Here is a 17,850-nt window from a genome sequence, read left to right on the forward strand (position 1 = left end):
CCTCCCCCTTGTTAAACATCCAGTTGCCTTGCAGCTGCTAATTACTTTGCCTCCTCCAGTTCCGTTTGTTTAATGTACCTGACAGCACACGACCACCTCTGACCAGACTTTGAGTCTGCAATATCTGGCTTTCCACCCGTCTCCACTTTCCTTCTCTGGACTTCCGCTGACATATGTCATAAGTTTTTTTTTTTTTTTTTCTTCAAGGTGTTTCTAAAATGTTGCCAACACAATTCAGACAGTAGGTAGTGAATGTCTTCCAACCAAAAATTCTTTGAGAATTCTTTTTGGAGGGATATAGAAAGGTATTAAGGAGTAACAAAACTCAGTAGTTTCTACAGTGTTGAAGTAACATTATTTGGTTGTTCTCCGAGTAACCTTTTCTAACCATATGGCAGAGGCAGCAACAAAATACAAGAACTGCATTGGGGAAGGCAAAATAAGAGTTGTTCTGTTATCTCTGTGAAATGTGAAAGATTTTGTAATACACCAGGAGTCTAGCCCTGTAAAAAAAATCTCCAATGTCATACTTGGTTAGGGTTTTGAGAGACTGAAATACTTTTTGTAAGTTGTCAGTATTAACTGATTAATAACAACAACCCCCTCCCATATGGAAATACATTATTATGAAGGTGCTCTATCCAGTAGACTGTCTACAGCATAACAGGTCATGAAGGAGTGGAAGTTGGGGAGAGGAGAGAGAATTTTTTACTTCATTCATAAAGATGACACAAGTGATCCCAGTCAATGGTACTTTTGGTAACTTTTAACAGTTCCAATGATGACCTGCCCTGGGCCATCTACATTTCCACTAAGCCACTTTAGGACCTGTTTTGTTGTTGTTGTTGTTGTTTTTAAGATTTCATTTATTTATTAGAGAGAGAGGGGGCATGAGCAGGGGGAGGGACAAGCAGGCTCCTGCTGAACAGGGAGCCTGACGTGGGGCTCTATCCTAGGACCCTGACATGGGGCTCTATCCTAGGACCCTGAGATGAAATCAGATGTTTAACCAACTGAGCCACCTAGGCACCCCTTTATGACCTTTTTTAAAGATGGCTAGGAACAGGATGATTTTCTCAGTGACTGTGGCTTACTGGCCTTGGTGGTGTGTGGTCTAACCAACTGAGATAACTAGTTCAAGCAAGTGCACTTGCCTAAGAATCCACCATGCAAGTTTCCTGAGTGGAAGGTAAGAATCATACAGTTCAACTACTACTTCGTGGTGAGATCTTGTCAACTCTGGAAAATGTGAGACATTTAAGAAATTAAACACTTTATGGGTGCCTGGATAGCTCAGTCCATTAACCGTCTGACTTTGGCTCAGGTCATGATCCCGGAGTCCTGGTACTGAGCCCTGCTCCAGTTCTCAGTGGGCAGCCTGCTTCTCCATCTCCCTCTGCCTGCCACTCTGTCTACTTGTACTTGCTCTCTCTGTGTCAAATAAATAAATAAATTTTTAAAAAGATTTTATTTATTCATGAGACACACACACACACACACACACACACACAGAGGCAGAGACACAGGCAGAGGGAGAAGCAGGCTCCATGCAGGGAGCCGGACGTGGGACTTGATCCCGGGACTCCAGGATCAGGCCCTGGGCTGAAGGTGGCGCTAAACTGCTGAGCCACCCAGGGATCCCCAATAAAATCTTTTAAAAAAAGAAGTTAAACACTTTGTATTGTGTCAGTTGGGAGGGATGGAAGAATATTGATGCTTGAGAACTCTAACTGGGGTACAAATTTTGTGTTTAGTCCTTTTATTTATTTATTTTTAAAAGATTTTATCTATTTATTCATGGGAGACACACAGAGAGAGAGAGAGAGAGAGGCAAAGACACAGGCAGAGGGAGAAGCAGGCTCCATGCAAGGAGCCCGACATGGGACTCAATCCCAGGTCTCCAGGATCAGGCCCTGGGCTGAAGGCGGCACCAAACCGCTGAGCCACCCGGGCTGCCCTGTTTAGTCCTTTTTAAACGGCTGACATTTGCCTAAGCAAAAGATCTTGTTGCAGAGCATGAACTCAGGACAGTGGAAATCTGTGCAACTGGACATACCAGGGTTCTAGTCCCTGCCTGTTACCACACAGTTTTTGCATCTGTACAATGGGTGTTTCAGTAACACCTACCTCAAAAAGGATCACTTTACGTCTTGAAAGAGAAAATACAAAATAAGTGCAAATTAGAGTTGCCTAACTCCCTTTCCTGTTCAGCTTCCTTACCCTTAGATCCATACCTCATGCCAGAGTCAAAGTGACTTAGGAGTTGTGCTCATTGGCCACAGGCATAGCAAATCCTGTTTAGACTCTCCTTGAGCAAACAGTGGCTGCCAGACACCCTTGACTCCAAATAATAAGGAAGAGAATAAACCCATTGTTACAACAGTCTTCATTTGGCAATATGAACTGACTCAACAAGTTTGGGGGCTTCCATCCCTAAAAGATGAAAAACCAATTCAGGGTAGACTAACCCTTCTCTTAATCTGCATATGAATTTCTTGGGAGTCCATGGTGGGTATACTGGCAGGGAGTCTTATCAGGCCAACCAGATATGACAGCAATGCTGTTCCAGCCTCATTTCTGAATCTAAGGTACCCCCCCAGATCTAATCAGGAAATAGAGGTTTAGCATGAGGCCTACACTGAGGTGGCAGAGAATGGGAGTTCTAGATTGCTAAACCTGTGCTGGGGGGTGACAGGCCTTTGCTCTCACAGTTTTACAATAATCGGATGACCAGTGGAACTAGGCATCCTGTATGGTATTTGTTTTCATGAATCATTTCTCTTTTTTTTTTAAGATTTTATTTATTTATTCATGAGAGACACAGAGAGAGGCAGAGACACAGGCAGAGGGAGAAGCAGGCTCCACACAGGGAACCTGACGTGGGACTCGATCCTGGGTCTCCAGGATCACGGCCTGGGCTGAAGGCGGCGCTAAACCGCTGAGCCACCTAGGCTGCCCCATGAATCCTTTCTTTAGCCCTCTGCCAGCCTGGGCCAAGTGCTGACTGAGAGCCAAAGGAGCATTTCCTATAGTACAATAAATATGAATCAAATGAGAGAGGAGCAGGAAATCTTTAACTGATCTGCTCTACCCTGAGGCTCCAGTGCTAATTGCCCCTCAAGGGACACTTCCCAGTCTATACTGGAGAGTCCATCGGGCTTGGGAACCCGGCATACATGGATTGTAATAGAATTGGATGAGTGAGTGATGATGACTCTGGCACTTAGTAAGGATGCTACTTTGAACAAGTTGACTAACTTCTCGTGGCCTCAATTCCAGATCTGTAAAATGGGGATGGTAATACTCATTATCGTTCTTACTCTCACAAGGCTGTTGTTAGGATTACATTAAGTTAGATAACACATATAAAATGCCTAGTGCATGCCCTTGACATGTCGCAGGTGCTGAAGAAATATTGGTAGGCAGAAAAGGTAGGTACACAAATAAGGATATAGAAATGATAATGCAAAGTTAACATGGGGTAAACCACGCAGGAGTGGCAATACAGAGGTGAAAAGGAGAAGAAGGAAACATATTTGAACAGTTGGCACTTACTTGACCTACTTCTGGAAAAATCAGTAGGACCGCAATGGGCAGAGGTGGATTAGGTAGAAAAGGGAGCCTGCAGAAACGTCCACAAGGAAAATGCAAGGGATCCTGGGATTCCCAAGGCCGCTAGTAGACCAGGCGGATGAAATGTGAAGTAGATGTGAGTGCAGGAGGAGATAAGGTTGGAATGTGGAGTAGGTGTGGGAGACAATAGAAATCAAGGTTGGAAAGTTAGAAAGCCGAAGTGGAGAATCCCTGAAGGATTTCTGGCAGAGATAGTGGAGTGTTCAGAGTGGATTAGCCTGAATTAAAAGAAACATGAGGTAGGCCAGAAGGTGAGAGCGGAAGATGGGGGCAAGGAGACCAGTCAAGAAGCAGGCTAACAGAGGGATTGTACTGGCTGGTGGCAGTGGGACACATGGAGAGGTGCAGATATGAAAAATATGCCGAAGGTAGAGGTTGGAGGGTTTGACAACTGACTTGAAGTATACAGTGAAAGAGAGGGGCAAGCCAAAGGTTTTGGTCAGGGTTTTAGAATAGCTGTGGGAGATGCAGAAAGAACAGCTTTAGGAGCAGAGTGGTGACCTTTCACAATTCTGACTTCCCTGGGGTCAGCCCCTCTCCCAGGAGGGAGAAAGTCCTGAGACCCTGGCATGATACTTCACTGTATGATCATAGCTTCTGGGTTTTTATATTTCCTCCTGTGTTTGGTTCTTTTTTTTTTTTTTTTTTCCTGTGTTTGGTTCTAACTCGTTATTCAAGGTTTGAATTCCATAGGGAAAGTAGTAGATCGAGAAAACACTCAGGACCCCTGAACTTTCAGGAAATATTTTACGGAAAGCCTAAAATCTAAAGTGACTCCTGAGGGGCACCTTAATAGGCTTAGTCCATTAAGCTTCTGGCTCTTGGTTTCCGCTGGGGTCATGATCTCAGGGTCATGGGATGGAGCCCCAGCATCTTGCTCTGCACTCAGTGCGGAGTCTGCTTGAGATTCCCTCCTTTGCCTTCTGCCCCTCCGCCCCCAAATAAATAAATACATCCTAGAGCTACTCAAGCTGCCCAAGCACCCCAATTTGACTTACTTTAAAGGAAAGACTTTAGGGGTGCCTAGGCATCTGACTTTAGCTCAGGTCATAATCTTGGGGTCCTGGGATTAGCCCATGTAGGGCTCTGAACTCAGTGGGGAATCTCTTTCTCCCTCTCCCTCTGCCCCTCCCCCTGCTTGCACTCTCTCATGCTCTCTCTCTCTCTCAAATAAATAAATAAAAATCTTTTAAAAATAAAAAATTTAAAAATTTAAATTAAAAAATTAAAAATTAAGAAAAACTTAAAAATTGTAAAAGTGACACATTTCATTTGCAGACAACTTGAGAAAGGATAGATAAGTAAGAAGAAGAGAGTAAAAATCACCTATATTCCTAGCACTCCAACTATCATTTTTTAATGTATGTATTTGTGAGAGGGAGGCAGAGTAGTGGTACAGAGTGTGGGGTCTGGATATACTGGGTGGGATAGATTCAATTTCCAGCTCCTCCACTCAGTAATGGCATGACCCGGGGGAAATCACTTAATCTCCTTACACCTCAACTTCTTCATCATTGCAATGGGAATATTAATAAAGTCCACTTAATTGATTACTATATTATGACAATTAAGTGAGTTAATACATGTAAAGTACTTAGAACAGTTCCTGGTGCATAGCAAATACTCAATAAACGTTAACTGTTGCAGATTTTTAGTGGAGCTATGATTAATATGTTCTTATAGTAGTAAAAAATTAGTAAGAATTGAACAGTGGTAAAAGTGTTGGAAAGGGAAAAAGAGTAGATGTGAAAGATGTTCTGAGGACAAAGCTGGTAGAATTTGGCAAAGAGGGAAGAAAGCATAGTAGTCAAAGGTCTGGAGTTATGCTCTCTGGATATGGTACCCACCAGCCCGTGTGGCTATGGCCCTGTGTGGCTACCACCAAGCAATGAAAATAAAGCTAGTATAGCTGAGGAAATAAATTTTTAATGTTATTTAATTTTAATTAAAGTTAAAATGTACACCCAATTCGGTCATTGAAAAATTATTAGCTATGTTTGGAACTACTTGGATATGTGCATTTACTTTTTTTTTTTTTAAGAGTTATTTATTTTAGAGATGGGGATGCAAATGGGGAGAGAAACAGAGGGAGAGGGAGAGCAGATTCCCCACTGACAGCGAAGCCCTGGGCGGGGTGGGGGGGGCTCCATCTAGTGGGGCCTGATATCACAACCTGAATGGGGATCATGAGTCAGTCACTCAACCTGCTGAGCCACCCAGGGGTCCCCATCTACTTTCTTAACCAGAAATTTTATGAAATCTAAATAGGAACCACAGAATTTTGATGAAAATTTAGCATCTGAATTGAGTCATATGGTAAAGTGTAACATACATACCAAATTTGGAACACAGTACAGAAAAATGAATGCAAAATATCTCAATAATGTTGCATACTGATTGTGTGTTGAAATGTATCATTAAAATTAATTTCACCTAAAAAATTTAATTTCACCTGTGCCTCTGCTTTTTCAAATGTGCCTAATGGAGATTTAAAAATCTTTTTTTTTTTTAAAGATTTATTTATTTAAAGGCAAAGACACAGGCAGAGGGAGAAGCAGACTCCATGCACCGGGAGCCCGACGCGGGACTTGATCCCGGGACTCCGGGATCGTGCCCTGGGCCAAAGGCAGGCGCCAAACCGTTGAGCCACCCAGGGATCCCCGAGGTTTAAAAATCTTGTACGTGGCTTGCATTATGTTTCTATGGGACAGTCAGTGTTGGCTTGCCAGTGATGGCTATACAAGTTGTCATCTGTGATTTAATCCCAGCTATCATTTCAACTACATTGTCTTGGGTAAGGTACCCTCCTGTTTCTCAGTTTTTTCACTTGGAAAATGGAGATAATGTAGTTTTTATCTTATTATGGATTGGTGAGAGGACTAAGCAAAATAATGCTTACAGTGCTTTGCCAAATGCATAGCATATAGTCAGTCAGTGCTTACTAAGTGTTGTGCTTGTTACTGTTTTATATCTTTTTTGAAAATTTAGGAATGGGATTGAACTCCAGATTGCCTTATTCCCTTTTGGCCTATTTAAATACAATTTTAAAATATCTTTATTATTTTTATAACGGTGGTACATTCTTATTCTAAAATATCAAGAAGTATAGAATGCAAACAGGGACACAAACCTTACCCAAAATTTCATTAATTGGCTAAAATCACTATAGAGATTTTGTTGCATATTTCCAGACTTCTTTATATACTTATAGACTTTCTATACTTTTATACTTAAATGTATAGATATAAATATATGATTCTCCATACATGGATCATATCACACATGCTGTATCAGAGCCCATTTTTTTTCATGGTATAATTTGGAAAAGACATCTCTATCTGTTAATAAATATAGGTCTAACTTCATCTACATAGAGTTCTGTAACATGTATATAATATAATCTACTTAACCAACCAATTCAGATGGCTTCTAAATTCTATTACTATCAACAATACTGAAATGAATGCTTTTGCATATACGTTTGTAGACATTTGCTCAGTTGTCATCCTGTTAACTCCTCAAGCTATATTCCTAGAAATGGAGATTTCTTGATCAAAGAACACATAAATCTTATATTGCACCATATTATCTGATTTCTCTTTTGGGGAAATTACACGAATTTCATTTTCCATGAACTTTGCATGTCCTCACCTTTTCTCATATCTCTGGCAATACTGTCAATCCCTTCAAACTTGGCAAATCAGTAGGCAACACACACACACACACACTTTTGTTTTAGCTAGGTCCATTGCTAAAGGACCCCATCTAGAGCTCCCAACTAGCCTAGCCTCAGGGTGTTTCTGGAAGCCATTACTGCAACTGAGAAACAGCATCTTAACTCATTCTATAACAAACAAATCCCTATACATCAATCTTGTTCTAAGTTGCTTCTTAGCTGCTTCTCTCTCTACCAGCTGGGAGTGAAAACTCTGTCACACTGTGTCTAGCTCCCCTCTGCTCTCTTTCACGTTTCCCCAGTTTCCCCACGTAGATGGTCCTGGGGAGGAACCGGGCTTGGAAAGCTGACTGGATACTCCCAAATAACCAATGCAGTCGACTTACAAATTTGGCTAAGCGGTATGAAAGAAAAGCCAAAGATATAACAAGGAGACCTATTCATAGATCATAGATCTACCCTAGATCTGTATATCAGGAAGGTTAGAGCTGGCCTCTCTGAGGAGTGGGTTTAAGTGGCGAGCTGATTGAAGGCCATGGAGAAGTTTGGCGGGTGAAGAGAAGTAGACATAAATGCAAGGCAGGAAAACGTCTGTGCTTAGGAGACAGAAGGCTAGTGTGGCCGGACAACATAATTTTACACTTCAAAATGAAAAATGCATATCCCCATTTTGAAATTTCAAGACTATTAAAAGAAGCTATGAAATCTTAATCAGAAGTCCTGGGGGGACATGGGTTTATTCAAAAATTGTTATTTACTTTTACATCATAAGGTAGCTATGCTCATAATAATAATTCACATTTATTGAGTGCCCTAAGTGACCTCCAGGCATTAACTCATTTGTTCCTTATAAGAACTCTATGAAATAAGTACTGTTACTACCCCACCTCCATTCCACCCCAACCCTCTCCTCTTGACTGCTCCACTGTCTTCCACAGCACTCTCCACCATCTGGTATTTTCCACATACTTTTTTAATTGTCCGTATTTTCTGGTTAGAACGTAAACTCTTTGAGGGCTGGTATTCTTGCCCATCTTAATCATTTCTACATTCCCTGTGCCTGCCACAGAGAGATTAGCCTGCCAGAGGTTACTTGGGTGCTAAGAGAGCAGGAATCCAGGCAGCTGGGCTCTTAACCACTGTGCTATTTTCTGCACGTCAGCCCCAATTGTGCAAAGGGTATAAGCTGAGAAGTAAAAGTTTCCCCTCCCCCTCACGAGTCCCCAAAGGCTAACCTCTGTCAACTCCCGCTTAAATATATTCTTCTTGAAGTGTTTCATGCCTAAACAAGCACATCTGTCTAATCTTTTTTTTCTATAGAGATCAGATCAGAATATTTGTCCTGTTCTGTATTTTACTATTTTCCTTACTATAGATCTACATCGTCATTTTTAACAACTAAATTGTGATTCATGATAAGCATGTGCCATGATTTACTAAAACAGAAATTTGATGAATAGGTCAATTCCAGTCATTTATATGGTAATAGTGCTGCAGTGAATATCCTCCAGTGTGTATTGAAGCGTACTTGTTTGAGTCTATCTGTCAGATAAATTCTTAAAAGTAGACGTAGTGGGTCAAAGAGTCCAAGTGTTTAACATTTCGATAGATGTGTGTCAGGTTGGGGGCATGGATTTTTAAAGATAGCATTAGCCTTCTCCATCTGCAGTCAGAGGGAGGAAGGAGGCCTTGTCTGGGAAGGCTGCCGCCAATTTATTCTCCCCTGGGAATCACTGAGACTGGGAGGGCCAGGCTGGAGAGCCTGTCAGCTTTATCAAGCTGCCAGCTTTCCCCAGTCAGGGCAGATGGGCCTGATGGCTAATTTTGCCAGATTTTCAGAAAATAATTTGGTCCAACTCAGAGCTCTTCCTCAGTCTGTATCATTCCTCTAGTAAAGTGATAAAAATTGTGCCGTTTGTCACAATTTTTTCTTAAGCTCTCCTTCTATGTCATACCAGATAAAGCACAGAACAGATAATTATAGTTAGTGCTTGACAGCTGCCAAAAGAAAATATATTTTTCATACTTTGTAGCTCTGCGCTTTTCAAAATCTTTTTAAGCTTGAGAACCCTAATATGAGGTTATCACCCATTCTTCTCCTTCAATTTGACATGTGTTATTAAAGGCATTTAAAAAAAGACCCATAGAACTATGCAGAGTGAAAAAATAAACTGACTCTCACAGGCCTAGAACATGATTTTCTAAATTGGAGTCATACTGATAATACAAAATAAAATGCAACAACTAGTGATAATAGTTGGATTTTAATGTGATCAGACTGCTTGCTAATTGGAGCATTCTTCTCCTTATCCCATGCGCAATAGTCAAGGAAAGCTGTTTCTGAATTAGAAAGGAAACTGAAGGGCACCCCGGGTGGCTCAGCAGTTTAGCGCTGACTTCAGCCCAGGGCGTGATCCTAGGGACCCAGGATCGTGTCCCATGTCGGGCTCTCTGCATGGAACCTGCTTCTCTCTCTCTGCCTGTGTTTCTGCTTCTCTTTCTCTGTGTGTGTGTGTCTCTCATGAATAAATAAATAAAATCTTAAAAAAAAAAAAGAAAGGAAACTGAAATTGGTGAATTTTCTGCTTGAAATTGATTACTTTGCCCTCCAACCTCAATCATATGAAAATAAAAGAGTGGCTAGTAAGCCACCAAGAAAAAAGATAAAGGAAACATCAGTTATATCTGTTCATCTGACTTAGTTCAAAGTCTCATAAGGATGGTACTGGCTTAGGACAGCACTTCAGAGGAGTCAGGTGTGCCCGGCAAGCCCTGTGCTAGACACAGATGAGATGCTCCATGAATTTTGAATTAATGGATCAACTTATTTTTCTTGTAAAATATTTCTTAAAAAGATTAGTGCTAGAGCTTCCATTTGCAAATATTGAGCTGTATAAATCATCCGTACAAGAAAAGGCGCTATGACCAAATACAGAGTAAGAAACAGGTTAGTAGACAGTCAGAAGAAAACAAAGAACTATGCGGGGGGAGGCACATTTTTAAAAGAATACATAGCATTTTTAGTCTTTTTTTTTTAATTTTTATTTATTTATGATAGTCACAGAGAGAGAGGCGCAGAGACATAGGCAGAGGGAGAAGCAGGCTCCATACACCGGGAACCTGATGTGGGATTCAATCCCGGGTCTCCAGGATCGCGCCCTGGGCCAAAGGCAGGCGCCAAACCGCTGCGCCACCCAGGGATCCTGCATTTTTAGTCTTGATTATCCAAAAGACTACTCCTGATTTTCATGTTCACCAGCTAGTTTTTCTCGGGTAGAGATAGATTTGGGTACAGTTTCAGAAAAATGTGTGATCGTGGTCAGTGTGCTTTATTTATTGTCTTTAATATAATTGCCATTTTATTTTATTTTATTATTATTTTTTTTTGCAATTATCATTTTAGTCAGATGATGAGTGACCAAAGGGAGTGGACGTGAATAAGTATGAGCAGATAAAGCTTGTACCGCTGGGAATATACAACATTCTCAGGAGCTTCTCTGAAAGATGAGAAATCCTTTTGATTTTTAGATAACCTAAAATCTCAGGTTTTTTGCTTTTGATTATAATTGATATCACCCCATCTCCATTAAAATATGTATTTTATACTTGCAGAAACTGAGGACCAAGGAGATCAACAGGTTGGTTCACTCTGGGGAGATATAAAATATGTGACCTCACAAAAAGCTGGTGTTAAGCTGGATCTTAGTAGCCATCCAGACAGGAGGCAGCCTTACCAGCTCCCTAAGATAGCAGAATGAGAGTTTACCCTCAGGTAGGTTATATTGCTTAATAATTACAAATGTTTAAAAAAAGGGTACTTTTTACACTGGATAATGAGAGCTCGTTATTTACGGAGTGGACCCCTACAATTAGGGTAAAAAGTACTCTTTTTTAAACTTTGTAAAGGTGAGACAGCATAACTGGGCACCTGATGGCTCCATTGTTTCTGACATTTCCTCCACGCTAGACCCTTTCTGTTTTTAGGAATATTGACAGAAAAAAAAAAAAAAAAGGAATATTGACAGATACTGTCCCTATTGGTACCTGGTCCCAGAGAACTGGTATCATCAGAGTACTCACAGTTTGAAAACATTAATGACAGATTTCCTCCAGAGATCAGGGGCCATTGTCAAGTTTTCCCTACCAGATACTTATTTTTTTTCTCATATTTTTAATCCTCTGAAATTTAAAATAATTCATTTGCCAAGTATTTATTGAGCATCATGGACTGAAAGAGACATGGAAGAATGATAGGCCATGAAACTGACAGCGGTGGCACATTCGGCCTTTCAAGGAACGAGCGGTTACAAAGAGAGATCAGCGCGTGAGAGCATGAGGGCAGATAGGGAGGAGCACTGGGCAGAGCACAGCCTCTGGAGACCAGGTTCATATCCTTGGTGAAGTCTCACTGGCTGTCAGACTCATTTTTCAAAGGAGCTAATCATATTTAACTTGAAGGGTTTTTGCGAAAGTAGAAATGAGACACAAGATATGCACAGTGACTCGTATTCGTTTGCTAGGGCTGCACTAACCAAGTATCACAAGCTGGGTGTTGTAAAACAACAGAAATTTATTCTCTCAGTTATGGAGGCAAGAAGTTCAAATCCAAAGTGCCTTGGTGCCATGCTCTCTCTGATGGCTGTAGAGAGGAATCTTCCCTTCTATCCTAGCTTCTGGTGGTTGCCAGCAATCCTTGGCAGTCCTTGATCGGTAGCTGCATCACTTCAATCCCTGCTCCGTTGTCACATGGCCTTCTCCTGCTAGGTCTCTGTGTCTTCACATGGTCTTCTTACAAGGACATCAGTTACTGAATTTCGGGGGAACCCCCCCGCCCCCAACTCCAGTATGTCCTTATCTTAACTAATTACATCTGCAAAGACCTGATTTCCAAATAAGGTCATATCTTCTGAGGCTTTGGCTGGACGTGAATTTTGGAGGGACATTATTTAACCGCTACATCAGCATATAGTAAGTACTCAATAAGTTGAAGTGATTATGGTTATCAAGAGCCGAAGTGCAAATGAACAGAAAAAAGTTATTTCAGTAGGGGCTCTTTTAAGCTCTCTTTAAGAGAGCTTCTTAAAAGATGTGAGAAAGTCAAGCAGGGCTTTAGAGAAGTGGTAACATTTATTTATTTTTAAAAGATTTATTTATTTATTTATTTTATATATAGATAGAGTGCGCATGGGCCAGGGAAAGGGAAGAGGGAGAGAGAGAGAATCTCAAGCAGACTCTTCACTCAATGGGGAACCCTGCCCCCCTGAGATCATGATGAGCCAGAATCAAGAGTTGAATGTGTGGGGCAGCCCGGGTGGCACAGTGGTTTAGCGCCGCCTTCAGCCCAGGGTGTGATCCTGGAGACCTGGGATCGAGTTCCATGTTAAGTTCCCTGCATGGAGCCTGCTTCTCCCTCTGCCTGTGTCTCTGCCTCTTTCTCTCTCTGTGTCTCTTGTGAATAAATAAATAAAATCTTAAAAAAAAAAAAAAAGAATTGGACGCTTAACCAACCGGGCCCCCCTAGAGAAGTGGTAACATTTAGATAAGAACTGGAGGTGTAGGGGTACCTGGGTGGCTCAGTGGTTGAGCATCTGCTTTTGGCTCAGGTCATGATCTTGGGTCCTGGGATCAAGTCCCGTATCAGGCTCCTCTCAGGGAGCCTGCTTCTCCCTCTGCCTGTGTCTCTGCCTCTCTCTGTGTGTCTCTCATGAATAAATCTTTTTTTAAGAAAAAAAAATAGGACTGAAGGTGTAGGAGAATCTATCAGGTGGGGAGAACAGTGTATTAATATTTTAATAAAAGGATTATTAACCTTGTAAAATCAGCTATTAATGAGACAGAAATCTCCTTTGGTCCAACAGGAATTAAAAACTATAATCTTTTTCTGAGTGGATAAGCATATATATTATCTATTATCTACTGCTTTATAACAAGCTACCCTAAAACTTAGTGGTTTAAAAAAAAAACAAACATTCATGATCTCAGTTTCTATAGGTCAGGAATTTATGGGTGTCTTAGCTGGGAAATTCTGGTTCAGAGTCTCTCATGAGATTACAGACAAGATGTCAACCAGGGTTGCAGTCCTCAAAAGCTTGTTTAGAACTTGAGAATCAGCTTCGAAGATGATTCACTCATGTGGCTATTAGCAGGAATGAGACCCTCGCCTTGGATCTCTCTATGGAGCTGCCTGAGTGCCCTCATGACACGGCAGCCAGCCTCCTCCAGAGCAGGTAATCAGAGAGGGCAAGGAAGAAGCCTCAGCCACTTTTACCACCTAATCTAAGAGTCACACACCATCACTTGAGCCACATTCTTTTTTTCATTAGAAGCAAGTCTCTGAGTCCAGCACACACTCAGGGGGAGCGTTAAGCTCTCTCTTCCTCTTGGAGTGAGGAACATCCAAGAATATATGGACATATTTTAAAACCACCACATCACAGCATATCATGAAATCATCCATTCCTTTAGCTGTTGGACTAGTTTTCCTAAATGTGATGTTCCTACATCTCCATGTTACTATTATTATTATTATATATTAATACAGTAATCATTTTGACTTCTCACAGTGTGCCAGACACTGTGCTTGCAGCTGGGGATTTAAAATGGATTGGCCCAGTGCTTGCCTTCAAGGAGTTTACAGTCCAGTGGGAAAGGGAATGTGTAATAAATATAATGCATTTATATAAGAGATAAAAGTGAATATAAACAAAAGGATTTGGGTTGACACTATAAGAGAGAAAATGCAGAAATCAGAAAAGACTGTAGGGGTAAATGGCATCTGAGCACCTAGGGTAGCATCCTAACCTTAGCCACCTCTTGGTATAGAGTAGATGCAGGGCACGTCTGTGGGGAGAAACATTCTAGGCCAGGAGATGGGAATGTGCAGAGTTACTTATGGGGGCATTTCAGGCTGTCCAGGTGGCTTTCATTGAAGAGGAAGGAAAGGGAATGGGAAGGTGGATTCAGGCAAGTCCTTGAGGCCCTTATAGAATAGATAGTGTTAGGGAGAAAAATTGAACTTGATTATGAATACACTGGAGAGGTTTTTTCTGGAGGGTAGTGAATGCTTAGATAGGTGGTTTTGAAGAATAGAAAAAAGTTGAACCATGGAAACTAGTATATCTGTATGTATGAACTCATTCCTTCACTCACTCATTCATTCAACAAAGTTTATAGCATACCCACTGTGTGCAGGCATTGTTTATAGTCTAGTGGGATATATGTATATGAAATCATTACAGATAAAATTACAACTGTGACAAATGCTGCAAAAGGAAGGTACAAGGTGCATTGAGAGCACTTATTAGGGGGTTTGACTTAAGCAGGAGGTTCAGAGAACTCTTAGGGTAGCAGTAATCCAGCTGGGGCCTGAAGGATATCCAGGAGTAATAAGCCATGAGGGGGTAGGAATCAGCACATATAAAGGCCCTGAAGTAGGTACAGAAGACTGAAAGGAGGCCAGTGTAGTGTGAGGAGTAGAGAAGGAAAGAAGGAGAACGCGGTGAGAAATGAGGTAGGAGAGGAAGGCAATCAAACTATGAATGGTCTTATTTTAATTAATTAAAAAAATTTTTTTAATTCATGAGAGACACAGAGAGAGGCAGAGACATAGGCAGAGGGAGAAGCAGGCTCCCTGCAGGGAGCCTGATACAGGACTTGATCCCAGGACTCCGGAATCATGACTTGAGCCAAAGGCAGATACTCAACCGACTGAGCCACGCAGGCATCCCTCATTAAGTAATTAATAGTGCTTCCACCTATAAGGACTTCCATTTTCAGGAAATATTTCATCAAATTAGTAAAATCCAAATATGAAATAAGATTATGGCTGGAAAAAAGTACAATCTAGAATGACAATACAAAAAGAATAATTTTTTAAAAAAATTTATTTATTCAGAGAGAGAGAGAGACTGAGAGGCAGAGACACAGGCAGAGGGAGAAGTGGGCTCCATGCAGGGAGCCTGAAGCGGGACTCGACCCTGGGTCTCCAGGATCAGACCCCGGGCTGTAGACGGCGCTAAACCGCTGCGCCACCGGGGGTGCCCCCAAAAAGAATAATTAAATGAATATATGAACACTATATAAACAAATGTACTGGAAACTTGCCCCTGAGCTCCCTGGTGGCCAACGTAAAAAATGAAAACATTACAGGACATGTAGTGCTCAGAGCCCATCATTTGCCTGCTAAATGAGGAAATCATTTAGCAGGCAGATGCAATAGGAAGATGTACTGATGGGCAAGCTGTGGCATGAGAATGGAAAAGATTAGGAACATCAGAAGAAGACATTGGAGAGAGGTTCACTGATCAGTTAATTTAATTACTGAAACTATAGTATCTGTGGATATTATCTCCCAGTATCTGTGGAGACTATTATGGGACCAGTGATTATTATTTGTCTCCTCTATATATATGAAGTAGAAATGGAATATAGCTTCTTTTTAAGCCAGAGTAATTTCCTTTGGCCTCAGATTGAAGTAGCAGGGGATATGCTGTTTCATGACTATCTGTTAACCATTTTTGAGGCTGGTACTGCTGGGAGTGGGAGGAAAAATCAAGGATGGCTTGCTTGTTGATCAATAAGTATAAAAATAAAGAAGTAGGAGAGATTTGTCCTGATTCCTCCTGTGACTGCTAAAAAGCCAGAGGACCATCTGAGGCCTTCCTGAAAATTAGGGAGAATGGCATCCTGCTTTAATTTCTTCCACTGAATTTCACTCTTGGACTCAAGCCATTTCTATTTGGCAAAGCAAGAGGTGCTGATGTGAACCAAGTTCTGAGTGACGGTGCCACAGGCTGGTCCCAGGAAAACCTTTCAAGACTGCGGCATGCACAGGCAGCAGAACCTCGCCTGACTGACTGGGGGGCGGGGGGTGGGGGGGATGTGGGAGGGGCAAGAGGAACTCTAATGGCAATTTTAGTACACGTAAAGAAGGCTTTCATTTTCTACCTTGTTGTAGCAGAAGCCATCCGAAAAAGTGAATGCAGGCAACACGGCTTGAATTTGAACATTCGGCTTTGGATTCTGTTCTTTCTTGGGGCTCCCCTCCCCCCAGCCCCATCTCTTTTTCTCACGATGGACAGTATTCCAATTGCCCAAAGCAAAGCATTGCAGGCCAGTCAGTGGCACTGTTTCCTCCCCTTGCTTTAGCTTCAGGTGTTTTCAGATTTTCCACTGCAAAGCCTCACAGCCTCCTCCAGGCAGAGCCCAGCCGCAGGACTCTGGTTTGGGCCTCTCGCAGGCCTTCTCCACCTCAAGGGGCTCCGGGCCTCTCCCCTGCAGGAGGCTGGCATCTGGCTGCCATACTCAGCTGCCACCAAGACCCTCAGAAAGAAAAGTGACTTCCTTTAAGAACTAGGCCATCTTTGGGGCACCTGGGTGGCTCAGTGGTTGAGCATCTGCCTTTGGCTCAAGTGGTGATCCCAGGGTCTTGGGATCAAGTCCCCCATCGGGCTCCCTGCAGGGAGCCTGCTTCTCCCTCTGCCTCTGTCTCTCCTCCTTTCTTTGTGTATCTCTCATGAATAAATATATAAAATCTTAAAAAAAAAATATCATCTTTGCAAAGGATTGCTGAGTCCTGGCCTTCTGTCCAGTGAACAGGTGGCCTCTACTACCATCTCCTCAGTTTACAGATAAGAAGCAGGTAGCTATTCAGTTGGCTGCTGGGTCTCCTGCTCTGGTCTTTTCTTCATGAGTATCTCCATGAAATTCCACAGAGCTAGTTGGTTCCACCTTCATCCTTACTTCATGCAACTTGGAAGCCCTTTTGGCAACTTTCAAAAGCATCTTGCCCACTTTATCCTGGAGAGGACTGTCAGTTCTCCTTTCTAGGTGGAAAGTCCTCAGGGGGGTGTTTTATTAGAGCTTCTCCCAGGCATGTCTCATCATTTCCAGCAGAGGAAAGAAACAGGACTGAAGTAATTGCCTTCAGGCACTCTCTCTCCTCCTTCCTTTTTAAAAATACTGGAGTAATGTCATTTTTCAGCATAAAAAAATAGTGATAGTGGTTGCACTTGGAAGGCAAGGTTTTTGGAAATCTCGCAACTGCATAGGGCACTCAAAAAAAAAGAAAGAAAGAAAGACCAAAAAAACCAAGTCAGTTTCTCAGTCCCTACCGACTTTGGACTACCCTGGACCTCTTCTGGCCAGCTGCCTGGTTTGGAGTGGGGGTAGGGGGCTCCCAACTCCCAACTGCAGCTGGTCTAAGCCTCTGGTGGAGGGCTTCCTACAACCCAGATTGTTGGCCCTGGCCTAGAGGTTCTGATTCAGCAGGTCAGTGAAGAGGCCTAAGATTTTGCATTTCTAACACAAACTTAATTGGGCCTGGTGGTATTAGGACCACACTTTGAGAACCACTGGTTTAAATGTAATGGAAATTATAAGAGCCTTGAAGACAGGTGGGTTTGGTCTTGAATCCCAAACCTGCAGCTTACTCACTAGCCATGTGACTTTGGGGCATGTGCCTGAACGTCACTGAACTAATTCTTCATTCTGAAAATGGGGTAAATAATATCTACCCCACAGGTCATTGATCCAACACATAC

At 42.1% G+C, this 17,850-nt stretch overlaps 1 protein-coding gene across 6 annotated transcripts in view; it reads left to right on the forward strand.

Annotated features, from left to right (window-relative positions):
- ELAPOR1 (endosome-lysosome associated apoptosis and autophagy regulator 1) overlaps positions 1–17,850 on the forward strand; it is a 70,593-nt gene that overhangs the window by 880 nt on the left and 51,863 nt on the right. The window lies entirely within an intron of this gene.

Source organism: Canis aureus, chromosome 8 (genome assembly GCF_053574225.1).
Source record: "Canis aureus isolate CA01 chromosome 8, VMU_Caureus_v.1.0, whole genome shotgun sequence".
In the NCBI taxonomy this organism is placed as follows: Eukaryota; Metazoa; Chordata; class Mammalia; order Carnivora; family Canidae; genus Canis; species Canis aureus.